Genomic DNA, 9,408 nt, shown 5'->3' on the forward strand with positions numbered 1-9,408 from the left:
TTATATTTACCATACTGATGCATTGATGATGATTGTGTTTGAGTCATGGATATTAGCATCGTGCGCCTCTTTGCATTGCTTGCATACTGACGGACTATGCAAACAATGCACGAAACTCTCAATCACAAGGGAGACATAGTGCACCTCTTTGCATCATGCACCTCTTTGCATTGCTTGCATCCTAGCTCATGAATGCTAGGAAGAGAGAGAGAAGGGAAGAAGAGAGAGAGAGATTGAGAGAAGAGAGGGAGAGAATGAGCTTAAGTGAGTGAAGGATGATAGATTCTAGGATTTCGATTTCGTTATGATACTAGTTAATTAATGTCCCTATGCATTGTTCACTTACCTAACTCCATACTTACACTTGTGTAGGAATTCTAACTAAAGTCCGGCATAATTCCCGCACAGTCATACTGGAGAGTTTACCCAAGTTCTAACGTCATTAAGTAAAGAAATAGCTCTACAAAGTCCGGTAACGAGATACCCCTATCACTAGGGTGTTGGATCGAGTAGAGAGGAGGGTGAATCACACAGTTTTGAAAAACTTGTTCTTTTAGATTTTGAAAATAGAGTACACAGCAGAAAAATACAGAAAATAAAAAAATAATAAGAAGATAGACACAGACACAGTCGATTTTACTTGGTTCGGAGCCTTTGGCGACTCCTACTCTAAGACCCAGGTTCCTCAGACCTATCGATGGGTAATTCACTAAAATACCTCTTTTGGAACCATTAGAAGAGGGGATCGAATACAATAAAAAAATAAGAAAGAGTGTAACACACTACACTTTTCTTTATGCAACAATTAAGTATAGTATTAAAATTTTGTTACCCAACACCCTCGAAGATGATTGGATCAAGCTCGGTGTTGGATGACTCCTTAGCAGTAGTTGGGCACATCTGCGTCATAGCAGAGCAGTAGTAGGAAACCGGAGCAGTCAGAACTCCAAACGAACACGTACAAGCTTGCAGAAGAGTTGTGTCTTGAATACTGCTCAAACCGGGCTTGTATAGGCTGTGGAAGGCGCCTTCAAGCTCCTCTAAGGCACCTCCATAAGTAAAGTTTATCCCTTAATCTTCAATGATGATAAAATAGGCAAACTTCCAGTATTATCCTCTAAAAGGCGCCTTCAAAGCTCTTCAAGGCACCTTCCAACAAGCTCAAGGTGCCTCCAACTGCTGGTTTGACACAACAATCTTCCGAAGACCATAACTTTTGCCTCCAAACTTGAAATCAAGCTCTGTCAGTTGCCACACGTGGAAATTCAAAGGTCTACTATCTACAACATAGAGTTAGAAAAAATATATGCACGAACAGTTTATAAAGATTTATGAGTTAGATACTATCTTCTTAAGACTAGAATCTAGTCAGAGCCTCAATTTAGGTTTCTGAAATGGACATAAATTGGACCGACGCCTACTATCCCCTCAATCGGGACGCGTCCTCACTGAGTCACTCTCCTCTAGTGACTTATCTTCACTTACCAACTTACAGTCGGTTAACAGTCTCTTGACCCACCAGGTCTTCATGCCAGTTGTCAGGTTCGCATGCCCAATTGGACTTCTGCCGGTTGTCAGGTCCCCTGGATCCAACCGGACTTCCCGCCAGATATCAGGTTAACCCTTTAACCTATCTGGGCTTCGTACCAACTATTAGGTCCTCAGACCTAGCTGGATTTCAGCCTGGTGTCAGGTTCTTCAGACCCGTCAACTCCTGCACATGTGGTAAAGAGGTTAGATAAACACCACATCTAACTTTAACCTATTTATCATACATCAAAATGTGATTATCAATGCAACCTGCATCAACAATCTCCTACTTTTTTGATGTAATGACTGTTGGATCGAAAAGCGCTAGAGGGGGGGGGGGGTGAATAGCGTTTGTGGCTTTCACTTTTCGTTTTCGAAAACGTTCGAGTAACACAGCGGAATAACTAATAAAGCACACACAAAAAGACCAAGTATTTTTATTTGGTTCGGAGTCTTGGGCGACTCCTACTCCAAGACCCACGCTCATTGAACGTTTACTTTGGGCAACAACTATAATAGCGCAAATGTTTACAAGAATATTATAATTAAATTAAATAGAAATTATACTGACAACAAGAATTTGAAATTCACAGCTTCGGATCGTCGGGATCTTGAAATGGCTCATCTGGAACATCTCGTTAGCAGCAAATAGTTGAAAAATCGCTTGGGAATTGATAATTAGAGCTGCTGGTCGAGACCTCCATATAAGGGATGTTGAAGGCGCCTCCAAGCCCCTGGAGGGCGCCTCCATCACTGCCGGATCCGTAACGCAGATAAGCTCCGAAACAGTCTCCGCTTATCCACTTGAGGGTGCCTTCAATGTCATCCGAGGCGCCTCAAGCCTCCATGGGGGCGCCTCTAGCCTGACTTTCTGTGCAGCTTATGCCTTGCACTTGAGGCGCCTCCAAGCTCCATGGAGGGCACCTCGAGTACTATTCATCTGAGGCAAAACATGCTCCTTTGTCCCTGCAAGATGTGTTAATCCACAAAACAACAACATATCCTGCAAAACAAAGTTAACACATAATAACATACAAATGAATCTGTGACAGTCAATGGACTGCCTGGTTCTGACTTTGGATTTTCGATCGGAAATCCTAGGTTGAACCGATGCCTATTGTTCCCTCAGCGGAGAACGTGTCCTCACCTACTCCACTCAGGAGAGCATACTTGTTGCCAGTCTGGTCCTCCAGACCGACTGGACTTTTACTCAATGCCCGAGTCTTCAGGTCTTTCCGCTGGACGTCTGCTCCACGATCCGCCCAGACTTTCACCTGGTTCGCGACACCAAGACTTTTCACCTAAGGTTACCGCCCCCTATGACTTTTGCCCGAAGCTTCGACCCGCCAAGACTTCCCGCCTAGGGTTACCACCCCCTAGGACCTAGGGTTACCTCCCCCTAGGGTTTTCCCTTTGCCTAACTGCAGCTAGGACTTTTCTTCACCTAGGGTTACCACCCCCTATGACCTAGGGTTACCACCCCTTAGGACCTAGGGTTACCACCCCCATATGATTTTCCACCTACCTAATTGTAGTTAGAACTTTTGCCTAAGTACACTTAGTACTTTCCTGCAAGCTCATTCAAACATATCAAATAACAAAATAACTTAACTTAAACCCTTTGACATAATCAAAACACAGGTTCGATCGTCGGATGCTTCCCACACCAATAATCTCTACCTTTTTTATTATGGCAATACAGTTCAAAGTTAAGTAAAAAATATAACAATTAAATAAGGAAATTTAAACATAAAAAAAACTTTATGCTTCCTATTTCATTATGTTTAAATTCTTAACTTGTTTAAATTCTTATCTCTTAATTTTGACCTTTCTCTCCCCCTTTGACATAAATAAAAAAGAATACTAAGTAGAGAGAAGGTTGTAAATAAAAAAATTTATTTTTAAGCTCCCCTAAAAAATATCACTTGAAAGAAAAGAACTTTTTCAACAAAAATTTAGCTTTGAAAAATAGTTCCAAAAAAAACTTAGCTAAATTCGAGTTTCTTTGAAAATACATAATTTTTCAACAAAAATTTAGCTTTGAAAAGTAGTTATAAAAAAAAAACTTAGTTAAATTTTTAGCTTTGAAAACACTTAGATTTTACCAAAGACTTAGCTAAACTTTTGAAAAAAAATATTTTATTAAAAAACTTAGCTTTAAAAAAACTTTGAGGACTTTGGTATTTAGCTTTCAAAAATTAGCTTTTAAAAGGAGTTAATTAAAATATTTTGATAAAAACTCAATTAAGTACTTATATTAAAAGGATTTTCAAAAGAAACTCAGTTAAGTACTTGGTTAAAAGAATTTTGATAAATGCTTAGTTAAGTACTTAGCTTAAAGGGGTTTTTCATAAAAGCTTAGTTAAGTTTTTTATAAACTAATTTTTTTAAAGTACTTGCTTTTTCAAATAAGGTTTATTTAACAACAAAAAAAACGTTTCAAAAGAAAAACGCCTTAACCTTTCTTTCACTCCCATTGATTAATGCCAAATGAATTTTGAGGATCCTAAAGTCCAAGTATGTATTTAAAAATTTATTTTATATTTTTCTATTTTTTCATCTCACTCATTCTAGGTTATTAAGCATGTTCAGCTTATGAGTGAGTGTGAGATGGAGTTGTCAATATTGAAATTGAGATATGAGTTTGAATTTCAAAATTTAAAATATAAGTGAACATTTCATATTTTGAAGCTACAAAGATAAATTAAAAATTAATAATCTTCCATATTAAATTAATTTGATATAATTAAGATTTTGAATATCTAAGAATTAATAATTTGAAATTTGATTATGATTTGAGAAAAAATTATCATTATAAATAATTAAAAATTTGAAAATCTAATAATTAAATGTTAGGATTTTTGAATTCCAATATGATTTTGAGATTAGGATTTAGATTTTGAAAATTGAATATGATTTGAAAATTAATTATTATTTGAAAATTAAGATTAAGATCTTGAAAATGAAAATTTAATAATTAATAATTTGAAATTTTAATTATGAATTGAAATTTAAGATTAAGATTTTAAAAAAAAATTAAGTAAGATTTCAAAATTAATTATGATTTGTAACTTAAGATTTTGACAATAATGATTTTGAAATTAATCATAATTTAAGAATAATTTAATTTAGATTAATTAGTATTTTAAAAATTAATTATGAAATTAATTATGATTATAAAATTAATTATAGAATTAAATAGAGTTTTTAAAATTAATTATGATTTTAAATTAATTATAGAATTAAATAACTATTTTTAAAATTAATTATGATTTAAAATTAATTATAGAATTAAATAACTATTTTAACCCTAGGTCCATCTCATCCTTTTTCTAAGTTATCAATCAGGGAACCTTGTATGTTGTTGTGAGATGGTTAACTTTAATTTAAATTATATCTAAGGATTAATTTACATTTGAGTTAGACTTAGATTTTTCAATTGGCCAATTAAATTCACATTTCAAAGATTGGCTCCCAGGTTGTCGCGAGGCACTAGGCTTTCTTAGTATGAGATTATCCACCACTTCTAGACAGAGTTTTTAAAAGAAATTATATATTTAATTTTCCTTTTGAAAACTCCTAGGACTAACCAGTCAAGTGTAAATTATGCATGAGTCTTTAATCTAGCCTAATCTAAGCATGCATAAAAATAAAGCAAAAAATAACAATCATCAAGTAATTCTATTTATTTATTAAGATAGTTTTTCTATTAGCTCCCCTGGATCATAGTCTCGATATGGTCTATCAAGGTAATGGATTTGATCCTTGGGGACCCAATATTTACCAAGTCCAATTTGATTAACCAGGTTAGACTTAGGTACCCATGCTTGGACTATCTTTCTATTTGGTATGTTAACAAGTGATAGATATGAATGATATTTTCTTTTTGTTCTAAATCCTATTCCGGATCGATTGTATACGGTCTTCTATTTTCCAAGAATCAAGTCAAGATTCTTGGAACCCAGTGTAAACCATTCCAATGCAATCTTCAAATCCTTGACTTGAGTTTTCAGGCTGGAATTCTCTTCCTCAAGCTTTTGGACTTGAGTTGAGGTTTCCAGTCTGACTCGGGTCAGTCAAGGATTCGGAGATGGTCACTTCTTTAAGGGTTGTTACCTCCTTTAGAAGTGACTTGATCCGAATGTTAGATTTAGCTAATTTATTTATTAGATAATTAATTAAATTATATAACCGAGAAGTACTTACAGAGGGGTTATGCCCTTCGAAAACAGATACGGATCCGTGGCTTCTCTCGAACTCAGCTTCTGATTCACTCTCGGTTTCGGACTCGAACTCGGACTCGGTTTCGATAATATTTGCTTGTACCGGTAGAGTGAGAAGGCTTGCTTGTTCTTCTTTATCGGATTCGGATTCGTCTGATGACTCGGACCATGTTGCCCTCAACACTTTCCTTTTTTGTTGCCTTTGATTTGGACTTGTAGTGTCCCTTCTAGTTGCAGCCGTAGCAAGTAACTTCAGTCTTGACCTTCGTGTTTGTTTGAGTCGCCTTTTTCCTTTTCTTGCACATTTTCTGGACCAATTTCACAAGTTCAGCTGTGATCTCGTCGTCGTCGTCGTCATCGTTTGAGTCTGATTCTTCTTCTGGCTCCGATTCGGTTCTGCGTCTTGTTTTTGGTTTATGCGCTCTGCTTGTACCTGCAATCAAAGCTATACCTTTCTCGGTCGATCGAGCATTAACTTGTTCATGCAATTCAAATTCAGCAAATAGTTCATCTAGTTTAATTAAAGACAAATCCTTGGAAACTTTGTAGGCATCTACCATTGATGCCCACAATGTATTCCTCGGAAAGACATTTAGGGCGTACCTTAGGATGTCGCGGTTCTCCACTTTCTGTCCGATTGCGTGGAGTCCGTTGAGCAGGTCCTGTATTCGGGCATGGAGCTGGCTAGCCGTCTCACCTTCCTACATTTTAATATTATATAATTTGTTAAGAAGTAAGTCACGCTTACTTACCTTTGTGTCGGACGTGTCCTCATGCAACTCGATTAGCTTTTCCCATAGTTCCTTGGCGCTCGAGAACGGGCGGACACGATTCAACTCCTCCTTCGTCAGTTCACATTGGAGGGTGCAGGTCGCCTTGGTGTTGGCTTCTACTTTCTTTATCAGAGTTGCATCCTAGTTCTCGTATGATATTGGCTTGCCGGCGCCGTCAGTTAGAAGTTCCAGTCCGATTTTGACGATCATCCATACCTCTAAATACGTTTGAAGGTACGACTCCATTTGACCCTTCAAGTAGCCGAAGTCCTCTCCGGTGAAGAGCGGAGTTCGGGCTGTACTGTAGCCTTCTTGAAGAGTCATAAAAACTAGCACAAGAAAAACAGAACGAAACTTGTCCCCAGACTTTATCCTGGACTAGTAGTGCGGTAAAAAGAGTAAAATGCGATCTCGAGTGGTGTTGCACCAACTTCGAGAAAAAATTCGATTATGAAAAATTAGATCGGAATGGGGCAAGAATACCGATTCCGATCGACTCCGAAAAACTGAAAATCACCACGAAAAATATGCTTGACTGATGGTTGCGCCAAATTGAAGCGACCCCGCTCTGATACCAATTGTTAGATCGAAAAGCGCTAGAGGGGGGGTGAATAGCGCTCGTTACTTTCACTTTTCGTATTCGAAAACATTCGAGTAACATAGCAGAATAACTAATAAAGCACACACAGAAAGACCCAAGTATTTTTACTTGGTTCGGAGCCTTGGACGACTCCTACTCCAAGGCCCACGCTCATTGAGCGTTTACTTTGGGCAACAACTATAATAGCGCAAATGTTTACAAGAATATTACAATTAAATTAAATAGAAATTATACTGACAACAGGAATTTGAAATTCACAGCTTCGGGTCGTCGGGATCTTGAAATGGCTTAGCCGAAACGTCTCGTTAGCAGCAAATAGTTAAAAAATCGCTTGGGAATTGATAATTAGAGCTGCTGGTCGAGACCTCCATATAAGGGCTATTGAAGGCGCCTCTAAGCCCCTTAAGGGCGCCTCCATCACCGCCGAATCCGTAGTACAAATAAGCTCCGAAGCAGTCTTCGCTTATCCACTTGAGGGCGCCTCCAATCCCCTAGAGGGTGCCTTCAATGCCATCCGAGGAGCCTCAAGCCTCTTTGAGGGCCCCTCCAGCCTAGCTTCCTGCGCAACTTCTGCCCTGCACCCAAGGCGTCTCCAAGCTCCATGGAGGGTGCCTCGGGTACTGTTCATCCGAGGCAAAACATGTTCCTTTGTCTCTGTAAGATGTGTTAGTCCACAAAACAATAACATATCCTGCAAAACAAAGTTAGCACATAACAATAACATACAAATGAATGTGTGACAGTCAATGAACTGTCTAGTTCTGACTTCGAATTTCCGATCGGAAACCCTAGGTCGAACCGACACCTATTGTTCCCTCAGTGGAGAACACGTCCTCACCTACTACGAGCCCATAAGACAAGTAAATATATTGTGCATAAGTACCACCTGTTACGAGATATCGTAAAACGAGGAGAGGTTGTTGTCGTCAAGATTACATCAACAGATAACCTGACAGATCCTTTCACTAAGGTCCTTCCGGTGAGAGCTTTTAATTGGCATGTTGAGGGGATGAGAATCAGATGTATGATAACATTTATGGCAGCATAGTCTTTTAGTATAAGTGGAAGATTGTTGGGATATATACTCTAAGCCTAGCTTTTGTATAAACATCTGTTTTGAAATATTTTGAAATGAGAATCACTTTGGTCAAATGTTTACATTTTATATTTATATATATATCAATGTAGTTGTCCATTTAATTTATATTGTAGATAACATGGTGTGTGGTGTCACACAGAAGTGTTAGGATCCTTTCGTACGGCTAGAGAGGGGGGGTGTGAATAGCCGACCCCAATTCGTTCGATTCTTTCTACAATGTCGAGTTAGCGCAGCGGAAATAAAACAATAGAAGCGACAAAGAAAGAAATCAAACCTCAAACTCGATGGATGTAACGAGGTTCGGAGATTAGGGCTCCTACTCCTCGGCGTGTCCGTAAGGTGGACGAGTCCGGTCAATCCGTCGGTGGATGAGTCCCCGGAGAACCGGCTAATATAAACTCCTTATGGGTGGAGAAACCTCGCCACACTCTTTTGCAACAGCAAACAAAGGAGTACAACAATGGAGAAAACAAACAAGAACAATAGAAATTGTAATACCCTTGCTTGCCTCTTGTTGTCGGAACCTTGATGAAGCGACTTCGGATCCAAAGGCTAGAACACCGGCAGGAAACTCACGCGAGCTTGACGAGTTCAACAGAACTCAAGACAATGAGAGCTCAACAAAGCTCGGCGAAGCGAAAAGATTCAGCGAGAAGAAGCGGAAAAACCGTTTGGCTCGCGGTAGTAGCCCTCCTTTATAACTGCGAAGAAAGCGAAGAAAACACGAAGAAATCTGGCGTTGACGGCAACGGCTAGTGCTGATCGGTCGGGGACCGATCAGACCTATTCGATCGGTCCCGGACCGATCAGCTTTCTTCCTGACTGCCCACCTTCATGCGGGTTACTCGATGCGTGGACCGATCGAGCAATGATCGGTCCACGACCGATCCCAACCTCAGCGACATCGTCTCTGATCGGTCCCAGACCGATCAGAGGACGCTCTGATCGGATCAGATCGGCTCCTCTCTTTGCCTCTGTTGCTGGCGATCGGTCACGGGCCGATCGATGGCAAGAAACTTCCGATATCGATCGGTCACGGACCGATCGAGCAAACAGTATCGGATCGGTTTGGTGACCGATCCGGAGCTTAGCCCAAACCAAGTCCCAAGACTTCCAAACCAATATCCGGTCAACCTTGACCTATTGGTACTTCATCCCTAACATCCGGTCACTCCCTTGACT

The sequence above is a fragment of the Zingiber officinale genome, chromosome 6B, assembly GCF_018446385.1.
Source record: "Zingiber officinale cultivar Zhangliang chromosome 6B, Zo_v1.1, whole genome shotgun sequence".
Classification (NCBI taxonomy): Eukaryota; Viridiplantae; Streptophyta; class Magnoliopsida; order Zingiberales; family Zingiberaceae; genus Zingiber; species Zingiber officinale.